At 49.4% G+C, this 26,698-nt stretch overlaps 1 long non-coding RNA gene across 1 annotated transcript in view; it reads right to left on the bottom strand.

The window, feature by feature from the left end:
• The window catches only part of LOC140425756 (uncharacterized), a 191,325-nt gene that overhangs the window by 62,800 nt on the left and 101,827 nt on the right, over positions 1-26,698 (bottom strand). Inside the window, exon 2 of the long non-coding RNA XR_011947983.1 lies at positions 3,264-3,510. This is a non-coding gene — a long non-coding RNA (uncharacterized lncRNA). The remainder of the gene's footprint in view (positions 1-3,263; positions 3,511-26,698) is intronic.

Genomic DNA, 26,698 nt, shown 5'->3' with positions numbered 1-26,698 from the left:
TAATTGATGCATACACAATCTATCCCTATACAACATTCTATGTGCATTCTTTTGAAGGATGTTGCACTACAGCACAATGTGCCCCTCCCAGACAAACTGGGGGTATTCCTGATTCTTAAACTGTACTTAATGTCTATTTTTGCAACAATACTGCCCAACCATTTCCTTCCAATTGATTTTTTTTGCAGAATGCCACAAACACAATAAAAACCATGCTCTAATCCAATTTTTCTCAACTCATAACTGAACTACGGTGGGTTAGAGCACTAAGGTGCTGTGTCGTGGAATGATGAGATATGATTACTATCTGTAATCCACCATGTGCAGTTGCCAATCTCAGCCATGTTGTTGTTTTGACGCTACAAATCAATCCTTTCTTTCTCCCAACATCGACAGATTAGAAGAGCTGATTGGAAGGGTTGCAGCTACTTTTGCCGTTTTCACCCTGCTATTCAATTAACAATGATTTCAGCACCCTAAGGAGAACAGCAAATTTGAGTTTACATCATTTTGCACAGAAATGATGGGCAAAATAGCGATAGTTTTTTTTTGTCTGATTCAACTTTATAGCGGTGTGGGCATTGCATTTGGGCTCCACAGAGCCACTGATATCGACAGTACAGAATCGTCGAAGTCTGTAATATGGGCCGGACATTTCCAGCGTGGCTCTGTGTAATGCCCATGCCTAAGACATGGTCTGACTGTAACATCAATCAGCTGTTCTGGCTGTTGTTGCACATTTTAGAATTGACCATACAGGTCCATTGAAAAGATGTGATAGTCAGTTAAACATGAGTTCAGCTGCTCTTGGATTCCCAACATCAGCACTACTTAAAGAGGCAGACATCCAACTTGCAGGTGAATTACCGCTGTGGAAACGCTTGTGGAAATCGTGTCATTTGTTTGCAAAGGACTGTTAGTGAATTTATACATGCATTCAGGAAGGAAAAAGGGGATAATCACCTCTACTCTCCATATGGTACAGGACTCTGGTAACAATGTTACTGGGTCCTGCAACATGACCAATAAATGGAGAAGAAGCTACAGCGAGGAGAAACTCTGTGAGGAGGGAGGAGGAGGACAGCTCTCTACTGAAGACCGTACCCACTATGGGATTTCCAAACCAATCTCCCAGAGCAGCACTTCAGTGATCCTCCATCTGAGCTTGAGACAACTCATGTTCACTAAGGAAGGGGTAACAGAACCATTCTGGGCGTCATCTATTGGCCACACTGTGCCTTAATTTGGACGAACAGGGCAGAGTGTGGACGCTAGTTGCCAGGTGCTCCCTCTTCCGGGCGGGATCAGTATTAGGCAAACCTGCATATTAGAGTGAGTAGTCCCACTCTAATATTTGCTTGCCTGATCTACTGAGGCCCTGGGAGCTAACCTCTTCGCTTTGGAGACCTCAGCTGAGTGCTGTTCAGTGCTGATCCCCACAAGCAGCATGGTAGCACAGTGGTTAGCACAGTCACTTCACAGCTCCAGGGTCTCAGGTTCAGTTGCTGGCTTGGGTCACTGTCTGTGCGGAGTCTGCACGTTCTCCCTGTGTCTGCATGGGTTGCCTCCAGGTGCTCCGGTTTCCTCCCACAGTCCAACGGTGTGCAGGTTAGGTGGATTGGTCATGCTAAATTGCCCTTAGTGTCCAAAAAGGCTAGGTGGGGTTACTGGGTTACGGGGATAGCGTGGCTTGGGTCGGATGCTCTTTCCCGGTGCAGACTCGATGGGCCAAATGGCCCCCTTCTGCACTGGAAATTCTACGATTCTTAGCCGGGAACAGGCGGAACGGCACTTAGGGGTCTCCCAGGGTATCGGAGGTCCCAGGTGGTCATCTGGACTTGAAATGTTGGCTCTTTCCACTCCCTACAGATGCTGCCAGACCGGCTGAGATTTTCCAGCATTTTCTTTTTTGGTTTCGGATTCCAGCATCCGCAGTAATTTGCTTTTATTAAAATTCTATGAGACTGGATTTTTCCAGGTGGGAGGAGGAAATATTAGCCCACATGTCACAGTACACTTTCCATTGATGCATCTGGGATGTGAAGGAGGTCCTATATGCAAAGGGATGCGATTACAGCATTCTCTCTAAAAGATGGGTGAAGCAGGGTATTTGGCGGACATGGATTTGCCAGGAAAGCAGACTTTTCATTGTTGCATGAAGCTAACAACTGCACATAAGTGGCTCTGTGAGCCACCCCTTTCAATGGGGAGATGTGAAGGAACCGAAAGAGGCACCATAGCTCAATGTGCAGATGGTATGCCACAATGTATTGTACTCAAGGGCGGCACGGTGGCAAAGTGGTTAGCACTGCTGCCTCACAGCTCCAGGGTCCCAGGTTCAATTCCGGCCTCGGGTGACTGTCTGTGTGGAGTTTGCACTTTCTCCCTGTGTCTGCGCGGGTTCCCTCCTTAAGTAGGGTGCTGTTTCCAAGGGCCAGTGCAGACTCAATGGGCCGAATGGCCTCCTTCTGCACTGTAAATTCTATGATTCTATGATTCTATGTTCGTGAATGCCTGCTATCCTGGCAGCCATAATGTATTCATTCTGGAGCAGTTTGCAGCTCACATTATCTTTGTATGTCCGGGAAAGCAACCAACGTGTGACTTCTAGGGGTGAAACACTACGCCCCCCTGTACACATGACTGATAATTTCTCTCCACTACCAGATTACACAAGGACAATGAACGTGTGATACGAGCCATGGAGCCAGCAGAAACATCATGGAGCAGACCACTGAAGTACTGAATCAATATTTTTATTGCTTGGCATGGGGTGGGGAGGAGGGTGGGGGGGGGGGGGTGGGGAGGGGGGGTGGTTTGTTGGGGGAAGGGCATGGGGGGCGGCGAGGTGCAGTGGGGGGGGGGGGGGATGAGGCCTCCAGTACACACCAGAGCATGCCTCCAAATTTATTGTGGTCTGCTGCATTCTCCACAATATTTGTGTCATGAAGGTACAACCATTGCCACCAGGAATCTAGAGGCCACTTCAGGAGGAAGAGGAAAAGGATGCAGGAAGGAAGCATCTGGAACACCTTTGCACTATACAGGCTGTCTGAGTGTATCTACTCAGACACTGCTTTCCAGAGGATTCCTTTATGTTACCGCATTGTTCCCCACTTCACTGTCCACCTGGGCCATCTCCTTGGCCAGGATCCTACAACAAGGGCTACTGCCAATAACATTACCATAACATCTTTACACAAAAACACACCCACTTGCTCAAACAATAATGATCTAATCATGTTTGTGCATTCCCTCAGTACCTGTCTTATAGCTGCCTTGTCTTGTCGTCGTGCTCCTATGCAGTGCTACTCTAGTAGCTGCATCATGGCTGGTGGCAGGCTGCTGACGTTTATATGGAGAAACTGCATATGGTCGTAATTGGATGTGCTCCAGCAGCTCAGGGCCCAGCTTTGGACTGTGCCACTTCAACATAGGTCTTCTTCAGTGATACTGTTCTCTCTTCCCCCTCAGGCTGCTGTGGCTGGGCAGGCGGCTGTTCCAGGCTATCTGAAACCACAAAATCTGAAGGGGAGGGTTGGGCTGACAGAAGGAGTTGGGTGGTGGGTGTGGATGTAAAGGAAAAGGTCTATGGGCCACAGCATCTACAGCTTGAATATCATAACAGGTGGCAGGAGGCAGGTGAAGTTTTCTTTCAGAAGGGGTATAAGTTAGTCTTTAAACAAAATGTTTTCATCAATCCCAAATGCTGTGGGCTCTGCTGCAGCCAGCGCATGATGAGTTGTGCCATCTTCTCCATCACGCTAAGGGTGTGAAGGTACGTTTGCCCTTGTTGGTTCAACATCACTCTTCTCTATTGTGTGACACCTTAACCCGCAAGAAAGAAAACAGGGTAGGGGGATTTTCCATTCCCATTCTTCGAGGGCGGAAATGGGAAATCCCGCAGGAGTCCCAAAATGTGGTTCACGCCAGCGGGATTTCCTGTTCCAATTGGCCCGCCCCCTCCTGCCAAAGGCAGAAAGGGAATCCTGACGTTAAACGTTGGGATCCCCATTGAATGTATTTTAATATAATTATCAGGCCTTGTCCCCTTCGCACCAAGCCCCCCCCCTCACCAAGCTCGTTAGAATGTACATTCCACGCCGACTGAATCACGACGGGCCCTCCACAACATGAACCTGGTGAGCCGAACCTGCTGGAGGCACGCAAGTGAGTACACCCCCCAGGGGGAAGAGGGTCATGCCTGGGAAGTACCCTGGACTGCCCGGATACTGGTCCCTGATACTGACCCCGGGCATTGTCTTTTGGCAACACCCCAGCACTAGCCCCTGGCACTGACCTCTGGCAATGTGCCTGGCTCTGCCCCTTGGCACTGACCAGATGCTTCTCCCTGGCACTGACCCCAGCAGTTGCCTGGCACTGTCATCTGGTACTGCACATGCACAGGCAGTGCCAGGGGACAATGCTGGGAGGCGGGCTGATATGTGCTGAGGGGGGGAGGGTTTTTGATTGGGTGGGTCTTGAGTGTGTTCCACGGGGGGGGGGGTCAGTGTGTGGGGCGGAACTGTGTTGGTGTGAGGTTCCGTGAGGGGGTGGCTAGGAGGGGGTGGGCTTCATGAGTGAGGAAGGCAGGGTCCGTAGGGTGTTTGGTGGGCAGGGGGTCTCCACAAGGGGAGGGGGCACTGTGAGAGGGGGCTATGTGAGGATGCATGGTGGGGGTTCCGTGGGGAGAGGATTCTATTTTTATTCTTTTAAATCTGGACTCCTTGATCTTTTACAAAATAAATTGCTGGATTGAGCTTACCCAGCAACATGACATTGTGAAACCCACCCCGTAACTGTTTTTCTTCGAAGGTCCTAAAAATACGGTGGAGGAAGCCGCTCTTTGGACTGGGTACTTCAATGCCCCTTTTCCCACCTTTTGTGCCACTCTGCCAAAAAGTGAGAAAGTTGCGCCCAGAATCTTTGTCATCTTTGTTGTAATATCTCTCAGTTCCCACTAATCACTGTTCCTGGTGTTCCACCCTCTCTTTAGTTCTGAAGAAGGGTCATGCTAACTTGAAACATTAACTCTATCTTCTCTCCCTCTGGATGCTGCCAGACCTGCTGTGTTTTGCCAGCTTTCCCTGTTTTTCTGTCTGTCATTAGTGTTGCACTGTGTTGGGTGATGTGCTTACCATCGCTAAATAGCTGGAGGCATGGGGAGGCAGTGTGAGATGGATGTGGAACTGGTATGATTGTAAGGTGTGTTGAAGGGTGAGGTGAGCTATATGTAAGTTAAGCATGAGTTCAGTGTGGTAGGTACTGCTGATAGGTGAGTGATGGGGATGTGTTCAAAGCAGTGTCCAAAGTCAGTGCTGTAGTGGGTATTAGATGTCCTTTCAAGTTACATTCATTGATTTAAAGGACCCATGTTGCACCATTACAATTCTTTCAGTATTTCTGCCAACTCTGTGAGTCAGAGTCCGGGGGTTTACCTCTCTGGCCACACATAGAGGGTGTTCATTGAGGTCCTCCTGGCCACCTCCAATGGAAATATGGAGCATTTTCTCCTCTTGAACACGGAGCTCTCTCACCCTACCTAGCCTGATACTTCACTACCCTTTTCTCTAATGGCAGCGCTAGCTGTCCATTCAGCCTTTTAAGATGAAGAGACTTTGGTCTTGATTCTCCGTTCTGGAGACAAAGTGCTCTTGCTGGAGCTGAATTGCTCCTTGTGTCTACTGGCTCTGGGAGTGGTGCCCAGAAGCGATTCCCTCATCTTTTCCATGCAAATTTATACAAATCTTGGTATCGGGCCTTCCACCCAAGATGCATAAAAGGTCCAGCGATTGTCCGTCCTCCGTACGCAACACAAATTCTTCCCCACACTCTCCACTGACAAGTAGGGGTATCCCCCCCCCCCACTCAACACCAGAGGAATAATGGGTTACTACCCCCTCACACAGTATGCACACATGAGGGTGACCCAAACCCCCCCATCAGACCCCCAACAGAGACACCTGCAGCCCCCTTCAGACCCCCCAGCTCCCCATCTTCTTTCTGCTATGAACAAGAGGAAGTCAAAGCACTGAGCTGCTTTTGATGTGGTGAGGACCTGTCAATCACAGCAAGAGTGTTTAGAAATGTTGTGGTTCGCATTAAAGCAGGGTAATGGAGTGCATTTAAACGTGAAAGGAATGATAGATCAACAATCCACGTAGCAGCTGTTTATGGAATAGTATTAGTGTGTGAAATTGAATGGAAGATCGGCATTTCAAATGTTGTCAAGGGATTTCAAGCCCTTTGAAGTGTACTGGGCTTTCCAGGAAGCCTCTGACACTTGTAACAGCTGTTGATTTGAACACTTTCGTCTGAGGTGGCAGATGTTAGGAAAAGGTAAGTTAAAAATACAGTGAATTTTCCCAATACTGCCTGGAATGCTCTTCAGCTTTCAGGCACGGGTCTCTGATAGGGGCATCTGGTGGGAGGGTGGCCTCTTTTGGGGGTTTCTAATAGGGGCTGATGGGGGTATCTGTTGGGGGGCTGAAGGGGGTTTGATGGGGTGGCTGGGTGTATCTGATGGAGACTCAGGTGGTCAGATGAGGGGCAGAGGGGGTCTGTTGGGAGAGCTGGCGGGCCGGTCAGGCGGGAGGGTGGGGGGGGCAGAATTTGCACTGTTGGGGGATGGGGCCTTCTGATGGACTTTAGGGGGCACCTCCATTACACACTGCCCTCTTTTACCCACTGCGGGGTCCACCACATCAGGGCCATGCTAGAAAATACATGCGCCATCCCGGCTAAAAGGACTGGAGCATCACGGGGCCTTCCAGCCCATTGATTGGATGTAAATGGGTCCTCATGACCCTTGCATGGTGCCGCCGGCGGGTTGCATGTCGCTCGCTGTTGCCGCCACCAGGGAACTGGAGCATCGCAATGGGATTGGTGCCTGGCGCCGATCTCATTTTTTGGCCGAGGCTTGATTCTCCGCTGGATCGGGAAACCCATTATCAGCAGCGGCTAATGGAGAATCCACTCCTTCCTTTCAAAGCTAGAGGTAACTGGAACATATACCAGGCTCACACACTGTTCGGTCCCCTGTTGAACATGCAGCCAGCCAGCTAGCATGGATTGTACTAGGCTGCCAACTGGAATTTTATGGAGGAGGCAGCATGGCGATTGTGTGCTGCCTGCCTTAATGGGGATGGGCATGGGCATGTGTAGAGCAAAAACGGCAAAACAAAAATCACACCCGAAAATAGGCCTGAATGAATTTTTGCCCCATGACATTAGCTGGGATCTTTTGTAACTGTGAGTGGAAATAGTTTTGCGCTCTGGGTTAGAAGTTCTGGGTTTGAAGTGCAGAGGGCGGCCCATTTTACTTGAATGAGCTGCAGTATACAAAATTGAGAAATAAATGAATTACATATAACATTACAATAATTGTTAGACATAAACAGACATATTTGGAATGTGCCTTTGTTTTGCATTAAACAAACTGTATAATGCACTAACAGCTTATCCAAAACTCAGTAACAACCAGTAAACTCTGTCAAATGGAACTATCCAGCATCCTTCATTGCCAACATGCATTGCAGAAATATTTTGATATGTATTTTAACCATTCATTGTTTACTAATATGTTAAACCGTTCCTTTCATTCTTCAGCATTTAAGACTAAATAAACTATATTGGACTGTGATAAATCAGGACATAATGACCATTTCCATGGAAACTGTCTTCAGAAGCAGCATTCCTCTTCTAATTATGCTCCAGCTGCCAACTTTGTGCCCCAGAATGATCTAAAACCATTGCATACGTGGATGAAACGAGATTCTGTCAGAATCTTGGAATCGGCCCACCCATTCAAGATGGCATAATAGGTCCCCCGTTCCTCCGCAACGCAAATCCTTCCCCACCCTCTCCACTGACAAGTAGGGGCAACCTCCTCCCTCACCCCTCCACCACCAGGGGAATAACGGGTCACCGCCCCCCCACCCCCCCCACAGCATGCACACATGAGGGTGACCCAATCCCAACCCCCCCCACCCCCCCCGATCAGACCCCCAACAGAAACGCTTGCAGCCCCCATCAAAGACCCCCATCTCCACATCAGACCCGATCCCCCATCTTCTTTCTGCTATCTTTTGTGTCCATCTTCCCTCTCGGATAGACACAACAGATTCAATGCCTTAACTTAAAGAAGTGCTGGAGAGTTCTCCTGGTGTTTGGGGTAATATTTATCGCTCAACCCACATCCAAAAATGGATGATATGGTTATTTGCATCATTGCTGTTTACAAATCTTCTGTATTTGCTACATTACAACAGTGACCACACTTCAAATGTACTTAATTTGTGAGCAAGCATTTTGGGATGTCCAATGGTAATGAAAGATGTTGCTAAATGAAAGTTATTCCTTTATTTAAGGTGACAACTAATTAAATCAGTGAGAACAGTGTTACTAAATATGAGGAGCAAAGGATTAGTTGATCTGGCTTATGGACAGGTGAGCAGACCTGTTTCGGAGGCACATGCAGGCTGACAGTCATAACTGATGTTGCCTGGCCCATGACCGTGTTTTGGAGTGAAAAATATGTTTACCCATAACACAAAATGATATATACAGTAGGAGTCAGGGGAAGAAATGTTGCTTTGTTCCAGAACTTTACTCATAGTTTGACATGAATAGCGATGGGGAGAGTGTGGTGGGGTTTTCAGTAAGCACTGCCAAACACCTGGATGATCACTGGATTTGGGAAAGTTCTGCTTCTGTTCAGTATCATATTAAACAAATGCCACAAGACATAAGAGGTGTTGAAATATAGAACATGTAGTCAAGTTAAAAAAAAAGTTCCTTTAAACACATATCATAGTAAGATTCACTAAATGTGAAATTTCCCATACTACTCTATTTGTTGCCTCTGTTTACAGAAACCATTGAAATAATTTTTCAAAATGAACAGCAAGCAAGAACAACCATTAACCTGCAGGGTAATGCTCAATTAAACAATGTTCCATTGATCAATGTTAGTACATTTGCCCTTTACTTATACAGAAACTCCTTCACTGTGTTTTTCATCTGATTTAATTTGGCAACATTTAACAGCCAAATGAAAGCTGCTGATGTTAATTCCAGCATCAATTTGGTGATTTCAAGGCAATTTTATTCATTCAGAATCAATCAACCAGTAATTATTTATGCTAACTTACAAGCAGAACCAACAGTAAACAAAATTACTCCAATAAAATACATGAACCTGCAATGGCAAGGTGCAGTCAGTCCCAAATAAGATTAAATCGGCTATTTCAGAAATAGTTTCAAATCACAAATGGTTTAAGTTGTCCTTTGTTGCTGAGGACTGATAAAATGACAATCTGATGAGACAACATATTGGCCTAAAATTTCTTGGAATGTGCACAACTTGTCAGCTCCTGAGAAATTTATGCAGATTATCCAACTGGTATTTCGAAAATTTAACATACAATGGAATATGTAAAAAATGGGAATTTGCATGAACAGTCAGAGCCCAACGGAAAAGCCAAACAATACTTGTGTTCCTGCTTTATACCTCTTTAATCTCAGTCATGGAGCATGTCCAAGACAGAAAGTAATAGATTTCTGTATACAAATGACATCAAGTGAAATAGGGATAGTGGGAAAATTGGTGTAAGAGATAGATGATCAACCATGATCTGATTGAATGGACGAGCAGACTTGATGGCCTGAATGACCTACGTCTGCTCCTATTTCCTCTGTTGTTATGTATAAAATTTAAAGTTCGAGGCCATCAAATCATGATGCATTCACATTAGGCACAAAAAAGTAAAGATTTGACTTTGTGACTGTTTTAGGAGAGCCAATTCCAGGGAGTAATGACCTGAACCTGATCTGTGTCAATGATATGGATACCAGCACCATCATCATCATCTGTATCATGTGTCCTCTCCTTGAAAGCAGATCCTTGGCTCATAGACTTCTCCATGGCTCTCTGTCTTGTGCTTATCTTTTCATTTTTCCAATAACTTCCTTCAATTTTTAAGTCAGCCAGCATTGATATTCTTTTCCTTCCCCTTCATCTTTATCCTTAAAATCTTCCTTTCATGACATCTCTTACAAGTCTGTTTCCTCTTAAGCTGTGCTTTACCCAGTTTTTGTGCCTTTTCTTAATTATGTTCAGCAAATTTATTTTCCCGTTCACTCTCCTCAACAATTCATCATTTGTTATTTTTTCTGTCCAGCTGATCCTTCCAAACCCACATTCAACATCATGAAGCAAGTTGGTTCCCTCTTTCCGTGAGGCCCACATCTCACATCCATACAAAACAGCACTCCAAATCAAGGTCTTTACAAATCGCTTCTTGAGTTGTTTATTCAGCTTTTCAGTTAGCAACTGTCTCATCTTACTAAATATAGCCTTTCCTGTTGCTACCCTTGTTCTTATTCATTTGTTACACCTTCCTTGTGCAGATATTATGCTTCTTAAATGCTTGAATACTTGCACCTGGTGATTTTGAAATATGCACCACTTTGGATTTGCCAATCTTAATTTTCATTCCAAAGTCCTGAGCTGCTTTTGTTAGTCTGTCGATTAATTCTTGTAATCCTTCTTTTCTGCTTTCTATAAGTGTTTTGTAATCTGAAAATTTAATGGATTTGTCCCTCCAATCTCAACACCATATTCTGGGTCTTCAAACATATTCTTAATCACTGCTTCTGCAGACATTGAAGAAGACTAATGACAAACAACACCCCTGTCTAGCTTATCTTCCAATTACACATGGTTCTGACTCACCATTGGCGCCTTTCATTGTTTCTGTTTGTCCTATTGTTATGGCACCCTGGGATAAGGCGTGGTCAATTTCAGCATCCCTTGGCCCGGAGGCGCAACACAGTTGAATTAACCAATAATTCTTAGAAAAATACCCAAAGTCTTTGGCCCTTGGCTGCCCAATAATTACAGTCATCAGGTTTGTAAATTTAAACACAATTAAGTTTATTAAAACAATAACTATAATGAAATATGCAGCAAATACTATGGGTTAATTGTTATCTAATTCCTCAGCCCCAATTTAACTTCCCCCCCCCCCCCACCCTCTGCACACACACAAACAAGACAAACAAATAAACATAGAGGTAAGGGAGGGGTGAAAAGAATAAGTAAAGGGATAAAGAGTCTTTGTTTCAGATGGTTCCTTTAAGTACACCTTCCTTCAATGTAAGTTTCTAGATCCAGGTCTCTAATTGCAGTCTCTAACGGTTTTCACTGTAGATTCATTCATTCAGGTTATCTGTAGGTTCAGAAATGTAGCAGCTCACAGCATTTCTGGAGACAGAGAGAGAGAAGAGAAGTGAAGCGTGGAAGAGCAGGCACTCTCAGCTCTTTCTTCCTTTCACATCCAGGATCCAACTCTGCTTTCCTTGGGTCTCTGAAAATCATCTGATTTTGGTAGGACCCAATTACCATGCAGAATATAGTCAATTCATTGGCCACCATCCAATCAATCAAACCAACTCCCATCCTATATTTTGGGTGCCACAAAGTCTGACTTCTGCTGCTCGTAAACTAGCACCTTATATGATGTTGCAACTTTTTGAATTCCTCATTCTCTCTGCTACTTGACTTAAATATACATGTCCATTAAGCATCTGTGGATTAAAATTATAAGGGCAAAAAATAAAGAAAGATAAAATAAGGGAATTTAAAGTTTACTCCTAGGCAGCAAGGTAGCACAATGGTTAGCGTTGTGGCTTCACAGCGCCAGGGCCCAAGGATTGATTCCCGGCTTGGGTTACTGTCCTTGCAGAGTCTGCATGTTCTCCCCGTGTCTGCGTGGGTTTGCTCCGGGTGCTCCGGTTTCCTCCCGGTAGCCCCAAAAGATGTGCTGTTAGGTAATTTGGACATTCTGAATTCTCCCTCAGTGTACCCGAACAGGTGCCGGAATGTGGCGACTAGAGACTTTTCACAGTTACAGCATTGCAGTGTTAATGTGAACATACTTGTGACAATAAAGATTATTGGGTGCGATTCTCCGATCCCGCGACTAAGTGCCCACGCTGTCGTGAACGGCGTCGAGTTTCACGACCGCGCGAAACGGCCCCGATCGTGATCGATTCAGGGCCCGAAAATGGGCTAGGAGCGGGGCCGCGAGGAACTCGAGGGGCATGGCGCGAAAGCAGCGTTGTAAGCGCGCGACGCCCGAATGACGCGGCGCTGCGCCACAAATGGCACGATCCGCGCACGGAAGGACCCAGGAGGAGGAGAAGGAAGAGAGATGGCTGAGCCCCGACGAGCCGCACTGAGGTTCCGGGACACGGACCTGGACACCCTCCTCCATGAGGTTGAAAGCCAAAGGGCCACCCTCTGCCCAAGACGTGGGCATTGCCAGCCATCCAGCACGGTGAGGCGCGGTTGGCGTGAAGTTGGCACCGCTGTGAGTGCTGTGGGGCACACACTCTGGTCCGGGGAGCAGTATCGCAGTATCGGAAGAAGCTGTACGACCTCATTCGGGCTGCCAGGGTAAGTGCCATGAGGGCGCCCCCGGGTCACAACTAACCCCTCCCCCCCCCCGCCGTGCACGAGGGGGGAAGTGTGGTGGGGGGGGGTTCAGGGTGCACAAAGTTGCACTCGAGCACATGAGCACCGGGACCCCCCCTGGAGAGATGCCATGTCGTGGCTCCAACAGTCTCCCCACCCAGCATTAATATAGCTTTATCTGCACGCCCTGATGATACCTGCCTAATTGTGATGCAGTATCCAACCCCCCCCCCCCCCCCCCCCCCCCCCCCAGGACAAGACAGCTCACAACCAACGTGAGCGTATGAGAACTGGAGGGGTTTCTCCTGTGCTGCAATCCCTACATGTTCACGAGCAGAGGGCCCTGGACCTCGCTGGGGGATCCGCCACCCGGGGGCCGCGACATGGCAGGTCGGAGGCGCAGAAGCGAGTGAGACAACGCTGCATGTCCTCACCCCCCCCAACCCGTCATCGCCCCCCTCACACTCTGGCCACTGCACCCTCGATCCCCTTCCCCCTCACACTCATGCCACTGCACCCTCGATCCCCTCCCCTCTCACACTCATGCCACTGCACCCCCGATCCCCTTCCCCCCTCACACACTGCCCCCACCACCATCATATACCCGGCCCAGCGTGTCTAACGAACCCCGTATCATTGTGTTCCCCAGGGTCAGCCGCCGAGCATCCAGGGTCGTCTCGGCCAAGACAAAGCCGACCATCTCCAACCTCAAGTGCACCCAGGGACGCATGCCAGATGGTGGCAGTCGGTCGGACAGGAGGGCCATCCTCTCAGTATGGGACGCGGACGGGGACGCACATACGACGGACAGAGACAATACTGAGGGGCACAGGACGGACAGTGACGATGATGCACAGAGAACAGCCACACAGTCAACGGATTCACCTGGAGGGCAACATGACATGGGCCGCATGCACCTTGCGATGGACCATGAGGGGGACTAGTACACACCAGACTTCCTAACGGACGATGACCTGGAGCTAGCGGCACTGCTGTCTCCCACACCATCCACCATCGCAGAGACACTCACCTCGGTTGGGCAGATAAGTGGTGAGGCTCCCGGGTCACGGTCTGGTGCGCACCACACAGCCGAGCAGGTACAGCAGGTGTAGTTTGGAGCAGCCGAGGGGTTGGACGGTTCGAGGGCAGCCCAGGCCCAGCAAACAGCTGCCGCCCAGACGGTTCCCGGGTTCCTGGATGGTCTTGACCCATCTGGACAACCGATGCATGTGGACACCGAGGGACTGAATAACGGGATGAGGGCCATCTTCCAGGACCTGCACACGCAGTTGGAGGAGTCCATTCATGTCCAGGAGCAGGGAGTGGTGCCGCTCATCGCAGCCACCCAGGCCGACACCGCACGGGTGGCGTCCGCGGTGGAGGCAATGGGTGAAACGGTTTCGGCCATTGGTCAGGTTCTGCAAGGCGTTGGGCTTCACGTGCATGTGTCACCCATGGCCCAGGAGAGGGCTGCCCTCTCACAGGCAGCCATCTCACAGAGCCACAGGACATTGCCGCCGCTCTCGGGGCCCTGGCTGAGTCTCACCATGCCATGGCTCAGTCCCATCAGGCGATGGCACAGTCCGAGCAGTCAGGCACGGAGAGCATAGACCACCTGGCGCACATGATGGATGGCGCAGCGCACTCACAGGTAGAGATAGCACAGTCCATGGCAGGAATGTCACACTCCCTGGGCTCCGTCTCTGCGAGCATTCGGACCGTGGTCGATACCGCTGCAGGCCTCCAGGACTGGCAGCGCCAGGTGTCGGTGGTGCGACGGGGCACGTCTCCGATCGCACCTCCGTCCCACAATGAGGCCCGGGGGCCACCGGGCTCCCCGAGGGAGGAGGAGGTTCTGGGGCCCGTTCCGGTACCTCCTGCAAGGGACGTCCAGGAACACTCGGCCTCCCCCCGTTCCGTCCTTGGCGCATTTGGTGGGCAGCGGGCAGGACAGGGTGGCACCACACCATCCAGCACGCCCGCCGAGCAGCCTGGCCCATCGAAGCCGGGCTGCCACAGGAAACGTGTGCCGACGGGGAGCCATGTCGAAGGGCGTGATTCACAGCAGTCCGCCTCCACTCCTGCTGTACCATCTGGGGAGACACCTAGATGTAGTGGTCGGGCCCATAAGGCAGACAAGTTGTCGGGGGTAGGGGATCTGTATGTGAATTTCACAATTAAACTCACTGTTGCACTTAACTTGTAAGACTCTGTGCTATGTCCGGTGCCAGGGGGCTCGTGAGGGTGACCGAGTGGCGCTGTGGTTAACGAGTGGTTCAACGTCGGTGCCGGATGTGCTGTCCCTTTCCCTCCTGCCTCCCAAATTCGGACACCGTAGTCCTCGGCACTCCGACGCCAGCTACCCCACACGGGCACGTGGTAAAATGCCCGTTACGAAGGCTGTGACCACCGGAGTGCATGGTTCAGCTATAGCCATGAGTCAGGCCTTGGCTGGCGCATCTCAGCTCACAGCTTATCGCAGAGCGGGCTGTCATCATTCAACATGGCACTGATCACACCCGCTTACACAATCATCAATGTTGTGCAATCCCGTAGTGCCGCAGTGGAAGGTGATGTGGAATTGGTGCCGTGTACGCAGTGCGGGGATGAGGGGGGGGGGGGGTGTGCAGTGTGGTGCCCGTGTGCAGGACTGGCAGTGCAAGTGGCAGTGTTCGGCGAATCCCTCCCCCACGGTGCGTGAACCGTGCGGCCACCAACGCGTCGCGTGCCCGCTGTCCTCGACGGTGCCGTCGTACAACCTCCTGGACGTAACCAGCACCCGGGCAGTGTCTGTGTCCTGTGCACCTCCCCCCACCCTGATGCACGCCATCCTTCTCCTCCTCCTCTTCCTCCTCCCCTTCGTTTGCGTTAGCTCCGGTGCCGTTGGGTCCTCCCTCTGACTCCTCCAACAGTGCATCTCCCCTCTGCATGGCAATGTTGTGCAGTGCACAGCAGACCACAACTATGCGACCAACCCTGTCGGGCCGGTACTGCAGGGCCCCTCCGGAGCGGTCCAGGCATCTGAATCGCATCTTCAGCAGGCAGAGGCACTGCTCCACCACACCCCTGGTTGCTGCATGGGCCTCGTTGTATAGGCTCTCCGCGTTGGTCTGAGGCCTCTGTATTGGCGTCATCAGCCATGACCTCAACGGATAGCCCCTGTCGCCCAGCAACCAGCCCCTCAGCCAGGGGGGGCATCCATCGAACATTGCAGGGATGAACGACTGTGCCAGAATGTAGGCGTCATGCACACTCCCGGGGTGCCTTGCACACACGTGCATGATCTTCATGTGGGGGTCGCACACCACCTGAATGTTCATGGAGTACGCGCCCTTCCTGTTCATGAACACTTCCCTGTTGTCTGCAGGTGGGCGCATGGGGACGTGCACACCATCGATGACACCCTGGACCATCGGTATCTCGGCCACCTTGGGGAATCCACGTGCCCGTGCTTCCTGCTGTGCTTGGTCCTCGGGGAATTGAATGTACCTGTCCGCGATGGCGTACAGGGTGTCGCTGATGGCCCTGATGCACCTCTGGACCGCTGCCTGTGAGATCCCAGATAGGTCCCCGCACGGCGCCTGGAAGGAACCGGTAGCGTAAATGTTTAGGGCCACCTTTCCCTCCTGCCTCCCAAATTCGGACACCGTAGTCCTCGGCACTCCGACGCCAGCTACCCCACACGGGCCATGTTTAGGGCCACTTGACGGAGACTGGTATAGCGTGTCCTCCACCCATTCCAAGTGGTGCGAGGTGCGCCACGAGGTGGCATATATGTGCGACCATCTCCCTGCTGAACCGTAGTCTCCCCCTGCATGTGATGTCCGGTAGGGCCTCGAACGACATTCTGTCACGGTACACCCTGGGCCTTGCTGGACGCCAGTGGCACCCTGGCACCACCATCAGTGGCTCCTCCTCCTCCTCCTCCCCCCCAAGCGTTTTGATATTAGTGCCCGCTTCCTATACATTCCTCGCCGTCGGGGGGGGGGTCAATGTTCCCCTCAGCATCCTCCTGGACATTCCGGCCTTGAGCGCCTGCGGCCTGCGCGGTGACGACGGGCCACTCCGCGGCCATCCCCTCTGCTGTAGCAGCAGCAGCCGCTGCATCTGCAGCCACTGTGGGCCGTCGGAGTCTCCGCTGCCGGGTGGCCACCTGCAGAGCTGGGGCTCCAACCACGGCAGTGAACATCGCTGTCTGGTTGGCATACATGGTGATCTGCAGGAGGGTGGTGGGGGGCAGAGAAACAACATGTTACACGGAGATTCTTCCACACCTCGGCAGCCGGGTTGCCTGGGATCCCTGTGTGCCCCGTTGGCCTGGTCGCGCTGCAGATACGCAGCCAGCCTAACACCTGGTCGCTGTCTGCATCCAACTGTCAGTTCACACCGTCCTCCTCACCAGTGTGCCAGTTGCCTGTGCCCATCAGCTACACGACAACCTGCGGCCATGTCCTCGTCACCGTCCTGCCATATCAGGGCGGCTGACATTTGGCATCCGCGGATGGACGACACCCTCCACACTCTGCCTCACCCCCCTCTCACCTCCACTCCCTCCCTCAGCCCCCTCTCTCCTCCACAATCTCCCTCCCCCTCCCACGTCCACACTCTCCCTCCTCCCCCTCCCACCTCCACACTCTCCCTCACCCCCTCCCACCTCCACACTCTCCCTCACCCCCCTCCCACCTCCACTCCCTCCCTCACCCCCCCTCCCACCTCCACTCCCTCCCTCACCTCCCTCTCTCCTCCACAATCTCCCTCCCCCTCCCACCTCCACACTCTCGCTCCTCCCCCTCCCACCTCCACACTCTCCCTCACCCCCTCCCACCTCCACACTCTCCCTCACCCCCCTCCCACCTCCACTCTCTCCCTCACCCCCCTCCCACCTCCACTCCCTCCCTCACCCCCTCTCTCCTCCACAATCTCCCTCCCCCTCCCACCTCCACACTCTCCCTCCTCCCCCTCCCACCTCCACACTCTCCCTCACCCCCTCCCACCTCCACACTCTCCCTCCTCCCCCTCCCACCTCCACACTCTCCCTCACCCCCCTCCCACCTCCACTCCCTCCCTCACCCACCCTCCCACCTCCACTCCCTCCCTCACCCCCCCTCCCACCACTTCCCACCCTCCCGTTGGCCGCAGCGTTCTCGGGGAAGCCGGCTCGGTCTGCAGGAGCTCCGGAACAGTCCGCTCACCTCCTCACTGCTCAGCGTCAGCCAGCACGACTGGCTGACGACTTTATTTACAAGGTGTGAACGGCGACGGCGTGAACTGGGGTCACGCTGTCGTGACTTCGGCCCATCCGGGCCGGAGAATAGCGGGGGTAGCGGAGAATCGCCGTTTTGGGAGTCTCGGGCGATTCTCCGGCCTGCGCTGCACAGAACTCGACGGGGCCGATCTCGGCACTTGGGTGAATCGCGGGAGGGAGTCAGACCGGCGTCGCGTGGAAAAATGGCGCGGCAGGCGATTCTCCCAACCGGCGCGGCATCGGAGAATCGCGCCCATTGTGTCTCTCAGCACTGTCAAGAGATTAATTTAGTCAACCTGATCAAATGCTTTTTCAAAGTCTCCAGTACAAACAATACTTCCTGTCCAAACACTAAACTGCTTTCTTACATTAATCTTGCAATATTTTTTAAAAAATATTTTCATTGGGTGTTTTTGGTACTTAATCCTATAATACTGATCACATCTTCTTACCCCCTTTCCTGGAATCCAAACTAGTAATTTCCAACGTAGATTGGCGCCTTCTCATCTACTTCCTGTGTTACAATTCTCAACATAGCCTTTGATGCATGGACAGTCAAACTAATTGTATGATCGTCAGAATATTGGCATGCCTTTGGTTTCTTTCTTAGGTTATACTTGAATAATTGGATCGGCTAGGAAAACTCAACCTTATATATGCAAAAGCAAAGGAGATTAGTGACATTCAGCTCAGAGGAATGAACACCATTGCAATGGAGAGCAAGGAAGGTGTTTTATTAATAAAACCCGATGAAATAGGAAAATGAAAGGAACACAAATATTCAAAACTGAATAACCTAAAATAATTGAACTGGAAGAAAGGAGTACATTGATTTCATTGGTCCAGAATTGCTGGTAAGTGAGTGAAGAACAGCAATAAATTAGATAAAAATTTGAATAGATGACATACTTGCAGAGTTGATTAATAACGTGGGAAAAAACAAAATAGCAATGTTTGCTAAGCTGGCAAAGATATTATTTACCAGGAATATAGCCAGAGGACTTCATGCAGATAATAATTTTGCAATAGGCAGATTCTAAAGTACCTGCGGTGCCTGCCTGAAACAGCCATTAAGGCTGGACTTTGTGCCGGCGTTTGCCTCGAGCGAAAACCTCACAAGACCACAGAAATGAGAATCTTGGGGACGAGGTCTTGTTTTTTGATTCTCCCCACCCCTTGCCAGTGACATAATGAAGTTCATGTCCAGAAATATCAAGAACCTCATTTCCACAAATTATCATTGAATTAAAGAGCTTCCCACCTCATGTTTCGACCACATTTAGAAATCCCCGCTCGCCGGCATAACGTCATGTTAGCAAACCTGAATCAGGTGAAGGTGTTGCTCTGTTTATCTGGTTATAAATATGGCGGTCAATATGGTCGCTTTTCTTAATCCTAATTATGTTTCTACTTTCAGAGTCGCCAGGTATCTCTCGATACCGCCACAAGGTTCAACCCGAATACCGATCAAAGAGCCAATACATCAGTTAGTTAGTTCAAAGTCAATAGTTATTTACAAGATTTATAAGATTTATACGATCTACTCATGCACAACAGTACTACAAACTAAACTATCTCTAACGCTAACGCCTATACTTAACTTTGGGTGCCAACTTAGTCAGAGGAACAATGGCCGTTGTTCGGATCTGAGGCTGTTGGGTTCGAAGAGATACAGGAGTACAGCTAAGGTCATCCATCTGGTAGCGAGCGTTGACCTTGAACTTACTTGCTTCTGGTGATGCTGGTGGATGGGTCTCTCCACCTGAGAGCCAAATCCAAGAGAGCAAATCTCTCGTGGGGGTTCCTTCTTATACTTGGAGGGGCTTCGCGCGCTTTTAGGCGGGCCTTAAACTTGGTCCCAATTAATTGGGCAGCTTCTCGATCATTGTTATCAATCTTAACCAATGAAAGGGGTGGGTGCCCTGATGGCTGGGCGTGTCTTAGGTGGCCGTTGGCCTTGCTTTGTTTGTGTCTTTCTGGCACCGGGATGTCTGTAACAGTATCAACTACCTGAGTTATAGTCTTTTGTTCCTCGGAGATGGGTCATCAATATGCTAATTGACCCAGAGTTTCGATTCCGTCTGGTAACTGCTTCCCAAATATACATTCAGGCACTGTGCCTGCTTGTTGTCTAGCATTGTCCACATTTCCCTACATTCTTTGTGAGTGTCCATTTTGTATTGTTGAAGTGGCCATCCCAGATGGCTACAAAGGGTATCCACTGGGGGCGCACAGGTAAGTACAGTGCCTCGGGGGAAAGGGGACATGCCGGGTTATTACCTCGGCACTGCCCCCTGGCACCTAGAACTAACACCTGGCACTTCCCCCGACACTGCCCTGGTACCCTGGTCTCACCCCCGGCACTTCACCTGGTACCTTGGCTCTTCCCCTGGCACCCTGGCACTTCCCTCTGGCAGTACCCCTAGAGGCAGTACCAAGAGGCAGTGCCATGGGTACCAGAAAGTAGGGTCAGGAGCCCTTCAGGGGAACTCCATGGGGAGGGGCATTCCTGTTATCCTTAGGGGTGGTCCCCTTATCCGGGGGGATAGGAGATGTGGGAGATGTTCTTTTCCCTGCAGATTGGGAAATAGGGGCACCCTCTGCAGCTTGCAACATTTTTTTACTCCAAGTGCTGCAATATCTGACGAGAAAAGCTGACTGCAACTGGGAAACTGCAGGTTGTTTTTTTTGCCAGAGCCAACACTTCGAGAACAAATCTGAAACATTCGCCCTCAGTCTCTTACATTTGGTTCCCAATTTGTGTATGTATGTTTCACAAACCCTACTTTAAATTGGTTGACAATGAGCAGAGCAAGATCCACAGAATTCATGAGGGCCAGTCGCGACAAATGATCAGCCCACATCCCACTGAGCTTGCACTCCCAAATCCCAGGAGCTAGCTTAAGCAGGAAGCCTAAAACTCTTGCAATTGGTGAGTTGGCTCTGGAGGAGTGACCAAATTTTGATCTGAGTTTATTGTCATGTGTACCGAGGTACAGTGAAAAGTATTGTTCTACGTACAGATCAATCTGTACATGAAAAACATAGGACATACGGTAGATGCACAATGTAAATACATAGATATAGACATCAGGTGAAGCATACGGAGTGTAGTACTACTCAGTAGAAAAGATGCATGGAGAGATCAGTTCAGTCCATAAGAGGGTCATTCAGGAGTCTGGTAACAACGGTGAAGAAGCTGATTTTGAATCTGTAGTGCTTGTTCTCAGACTTTTGTATCTCCTGCCCGATGGAAGAGGTTGGAAGAGTGGGTAACCCAGTGGAGGGGGTCTTTGATTATGCTGCCCACTTTCCCAAGGCTGTGGGAGGTGTAGACAGAGTCAATGGATGGGAGGCGGGTTTGTGTGAAGGACTGGGCTGTGTTCGTGACTCTCTATAATAAATACGGTCTTGGGGTGAGCAGTTGCCATACCAAGCTTTGATGCAGCCAGATAGGATGCTTTCTATGGTGCATCTATAAAAATTGGTAAGAGTCAATGTGGACATGCCAAATTGCCTTAGTTTCCTGAGGGAGTATAGGCGCTGTTGTGCTTTCTTGGTCGTAGCAACGACGTAGGCGGACCCGGCAATGACAGTTATCACAATGAGACCCAATGTTTAATTTCTGTCTTTCCTTGGGTATCTTGTTTGTTTACAATTATTCAATCATTAATACAATTCAATTTTTAATGCAAATCCTCTGATGCTGTAAAGTTGCATTAAAAAAGCGGAAAATATATTTTAGATCTCAATGAGCAGATTTTTTTTAAAAAATCACTAAATAATCAAAACAATAGCGTTCAAATTTGATACTAAGTTTGAACCCATTTAGAACAGATATAATTTCAGGAAAATTATGAGCTGCATTGAGATTGGGAATGAACAATAGAGGGTCTAGCTCAAGGTCTCTTGGAATTGACAAATTAATGTGAAAACAGGTATATGTCACTTGCGTCTGAATTTCTGATGAGTGTAAAATTGAAAGCTTTGACAGCATTTCCAGAATTCTCCGGCCATTCAGATTCTCTGTGCCCGCTGGCAGTGCACCCTCGCCAACGGGTTTCCCAACAGAGTATCTTCAATGGGAAATCCCATTGACAAGCGGTGGGAGTAGAGAATCCTGGCACCATCTGAAGGTGCACTGCTGAGAAACACGGGGGGACCAGAGAATCCACCCCCATGTCTTTCTTCAGCAATACTCAAAAACGTTAGATTTTGGAACAGTTGCTAGACAAACCCACAACAAAGACAAGGAAAAACCAGTCTGAAAATGAAATAATCTAAATACCAAATTAACAAGAATATGCTTTATAGACTGCCAGAAATTCGGGAACACTTTCCAACAATTCGGGAATAAATTCATGGTAAGATAATTCAACAAACCTCAATACTACGAGAAGCATTTAGGATTCCTTTTATTTCAGAACCTGGGCGGAGGGACTCTCCGTTTCTGAGAGTAAGGGCGGGTTTATCCGTCCCACCGCACATTCTGGTGTGCCACGCCGTTGGGATTCTCCATTTCGTCAGCTGGTCAATGGGGTTTCCCACTGTGAGCAGCGCACGCCATCAGGAAACCCCCGGGTTGCCGGCAAAATGGAGAATCCCGACGACAGAGAATTCAGCTCTCAGTGTTGACGCTGGGGCAGGATTCATGGCATTCTACGACAGCAAAACTGGCGCCGCAACTGGATCAATTCATAGAATTTCATAGAATGTACAGTGCAGAAGGACGCCATTCGGCCCATCGAGTCTGCACCGGCTCTTGGAAAGAGTACCCTACCCAAGGTCAACACCGCCACCCTATCCCCATAACCCAGTAACCCCACCCAACACTAAGGGCAATTTATCATGGCCAATCCACCGAACCTGCATATCTTTGGACTGTGGGAGGAAACCGGAGCACCCGGAGGAAACCCACGCACACACGGGAGGATGTGCAGACTCCGCACAGACACTGACCCAAGCTGGAATCGAACCTGGGACCCTGGAGCTGTGAAGCAATTGTGCTATCCACAAGGCTACCGTGCTGCCCCTTCACCGACCATTGAGGGAGCTAGATTGATTCCAACGGAAAACAGTGTTGGATTTTCTGGGGGTGGGATTGACACTCGATATTAGCACTCCACTCCGTTCTCAGTCGGTTTTGACGTCAAAATCATGGCCGGTGCCGGGTTCACGTCAAATTGCAATTCTCCAGTGCCTCGATAGTGGCGCCAATGCATTCCACTCCGCATGTAAAGTAAATGCCATTGGCAATATCATTAACGGGCCTGACCTGGTATTCTTCCAAGCCTCTGTAATCCTTCACCTCCACCAGCAGGAATTCCGACTGCGAGTTTCACTTGTGCTTTCAAAAATCATGAAACAGGAGCCGAGGCTGATGAGGTGGAGAGAGGGGGTAGGGGATGTGTCCAACATCGCCATAGTGTGCTTACAGTTCTGCCGCTGGTGGAGTGGGTGGGGGGGCCTCTGCCAGGGCCGGGGTGAGTAGTGGTGGGATGGCCAGGAAGTGGGCCGTGGGGTCAGGGTGGACAGACATGGAACACCATTGCCGCAGCCTGCCAGGCAGCCATGCGGCTGTGAACACCGCTGACTGCCCACTGTGAACCTAGCATCATGGGTCATATGGGTGCACCACCAGGCCACTCCTCCGAGTTACCCTCTGGCCCCAGCCGACCCATCAACGGAATGGGTGCGCTCCAGCGCAACCAGTGCCATTTTGTTGGCTGGGGTGAGTGTGCGTGGGGAGTGGAGTGCTAATATGTGGCTGCAGTTTGTCACCCTCTCGAGTGTTAATCCTGACACCGGCGAATCCGACACCGCTTTCCATTGGAATCGATCGTGTTTCATGTGACGCCAGTGCTAGCTCCTCAACAGTCGCTGAATTAGCCCAGGTGCGGCGCCAGTTTTGCTGTCGCAGAACTCCATGAATTCTGCCCCAACACTCAGTCTCAGGAGAATCCCGTCGCATATTTATGGCATGTTTTATGGGGCATTTAAAATCAATAAAATGTTTAAAGATGACAGTGAACAGTTGATAATTTCTGCGGTGAAGTGGTTAAAACTTGTTGAAGTCTATATATTAATTTTGAGCTCAAAATTAAGTTAGGGAGTTTGGTGGTGAATTGATGATTTTAAAACCATGAACAAAATGATGAATTTTCTATTTTGACAATGTACTATCAATTTCTTCATCCCTTCCTGTAATATTCAAGCATATTGCCTGCCTGTAATTCTATTATCCTTCATAGTTGCAAGGACTGCACATCGGGTCTCTTAAACCACTGTTTGCCGTAGTTTGAAATATGATCATTATCACAGGAAATCAGTTCAATTTACTTGAAAAGCAGAACGAGAAATTGCAGATCCACCCTTTTGCTTGCCTTTCATTGACATTCATTTCTAGTAACTGATATTGAATATTCCATAAAAGATTCAATCATTTTAAATGTTTGTTTGTTTGTTCCACTGCATGTAAAAGCTTTATTTGCTTTCGGCCAACTTATCAAAATTGTTTTCAAGTTCAAAAGGTATTAAACGGGGAGTTTTTAAAATTTTGTTTAGCAAATGAAAAGCTTGCTCTCTGTAAATTATTCCCTAATTATATTAAACTAAAGGGACGCAGCTGGATTCCTGAGGATGTGTTTTAGAAGTAATTGTTGGGGAAATCAACTACCCTAATAGCAATTGGGTTTTGAAAAATGTGCAGGGTACAGAGGGTGCAAAATTCTTGAACTGCATCCACGAGAAAGTTTTTAGCCAACACACAACAAGGCCAACGGGAGGGGCCTCGATTCTAGATTTAAGCCGCGATTCAGTGGACTCAAGTTAAATTTCGCTGAATGGCACATTTAGCAGGCTGTTTCTTTGCGGCTGCAGTGCCGAGATTGGGGATTTTGCCGTTATTTTTGACCTTGGGGAATTTCCCCCTGCTGAGGCCGCACTTCGAGGGGTTTCCTGCTGGCAGGAAAGGCTCCTTGCAGATCGGGATGCCATTTTGTCCGGCGCCCCCCCACCCCCCTCCCTTGCTGGGCATTCACCCGTGCACTCCAATCCACTCCAGGGTTGCTGAATTGCGTCCCTTGTCTCAGGAAATGAAGCTGGGAAAGTGGATGAAGTATCAGTGCGGATCATTTTGGGGATAGTGACCATAATAAGTTAGATTTAGCATAATTATGAAAAAGTACAAAGATATAACAAGAGTAAAAGTTTGAAATTCGGGAAAGACAAATTTTATAAAGCTGAGAGATGAGCTGGCAAGAGTGGACTGGGTTCAGCTTTTAGAAGGAAAAACTGATGCTTTACCAATATATTAAGAGCAGGAGAATAACCAAGGAAAAGGTAGAGCCTTCAGAGATGTATTTGGTAACTTGTAAGTTTATTCAGAAAATGTGGGCAAGGTTCTCAATGAATACTTTGTCTCTGTCTTCACTAAGGACAGGGATGATGCAGACACTCTAGTTAAAGAGTAGGAGTGAAATATTAGATACAATAAACAGAGTGGGAGATGAAATACTGAAGAGATTGTCATCCTTGAAGCTAGACAAATCTAGCACCAGATGGATTGTATCTCAGGCTGATGCAGGAAAACAGGGTGGAAATAGCTGATACTCTGAGGATCATTTTCCTATCCCCACTAGTTATGGGAAAGGTCCCAGAGGTTTGGAGGTCTGTCAGCATTGTACCATTATTGACAAAGTGTGTGAAGGATAGGCCAGAAAAATATAAGCCAACCAGTCGGACTTCAGTGGTGGGCAAAATATTAGAAACAAATCTGAGAGACAGGATAAACTGTCGCTTAGAAAGGCAAGGATTGATCAGGGATAGTTAGCATGGTTTTGTTAAAGGAAGATCCTGTCTTACTAACTTTATAGAATAGAATCCTTACAGTGCAGAAGGAGACCATTCAGCCCATTGAGCCTGCACCGGCCCTTGGAAAGTGCACCCTATTTAAGCCCACGCCTTCACCCTATCTGTGTAACCAAGTAACCCCACCTAACCATTTTGACACAAAGGGGCAATTTAGCATGGCCAATCCACTTATTTGGACTGTGGGAAGAAACTGGGGCACCCGGAGGAAACCCACGCAGACTCGAGGAGAAAGTGCAAACTCCACACAGACAGTCACCCGAGGCTGGAATTGAACCCGGGTCCCAGGAGCTGTGAGGCAGCAGTGCTAACCACTGTGCCACCATGCCACCCAGAGCAAATTCCATACAGTCACCTGAGGCCAGAATTGAACCCAGGTCCCTGGAGCTATGAGGCAGTAGTGCTAACCACTTTGCACCGTGCTGCCAAAACTTAATAGAATGTTTTGAGGAATGAACAAGGAGAACTACTGTGAATGGTGACACATTGGTTAGCACTGTTGTCTCACAGCGCCAAGGATGCGGGTTCAATTCCAGCCTAGGGTAACTGTGTGGAGTTTGCATATTCTCCCCGTGCCTGCATGGGTTTCCTCCTGTGTGATGAATGATAATTGTCCCCTTAATGTAATGATCCCTTTAAGACCGGGCTTGGAACCGTGGGGGACTCCGCCTCCGGCTCCGCCCCCCCAGGGAGCCGTATATAAGGTAATGTTCAGTGAGCAGCGTGCAGTGAGCACACTTCTCGGCAGCTGTCTGGTTCTCTGCTAATTAAAGCCTGTGTATTACCAATCATCTCTCTCGAGTTGGAATTGAGGGTATCTCAATTTAATTACCAGAATACTTCGAGATGGACAGCGGTCTAAAGCCGGAGAAGCTCAATCTAGACGCTCGGTCGCCGGAGGTTGCTGAAATTTTTAAATACTGGCTTTGGTGCTTTGAGGCCTATCTGAACTCCTCAAAGACTGTAGTCGACGGACCTCACAAGCTGAGCTTACTCCATGCCTGGGTGGGCCACAGACTCTCCTCCATGATTGAAAAGTCTACTACATACGAAACAGCAGTCGAAATCCTGCAGAAGCGCTTCGTTAAGCTGATAAATGAGGTACA

This window comes from Scyliorhinus torazame, chromosome 6, assembly GCF_047496885.1.
Source record: "Scyliorhinus torazame isolate Kashiwa2021f chromosome 6, sScyTor2.1, whole genome shotgun sequence".
Classification (NCBI taxonomy): domain Eukaryota; kingdom Metazoa; phylum Chordata; class Chondrichthyes; order Carcharhiniformes; family Scyliorhinidae; genus Scyliorhinus; species Scyliorhinus torazame.
Note: the sequence above shows the minus strand (reverse complement) of the source record. Positions and strands in the feature narration are given on the sequence as shown.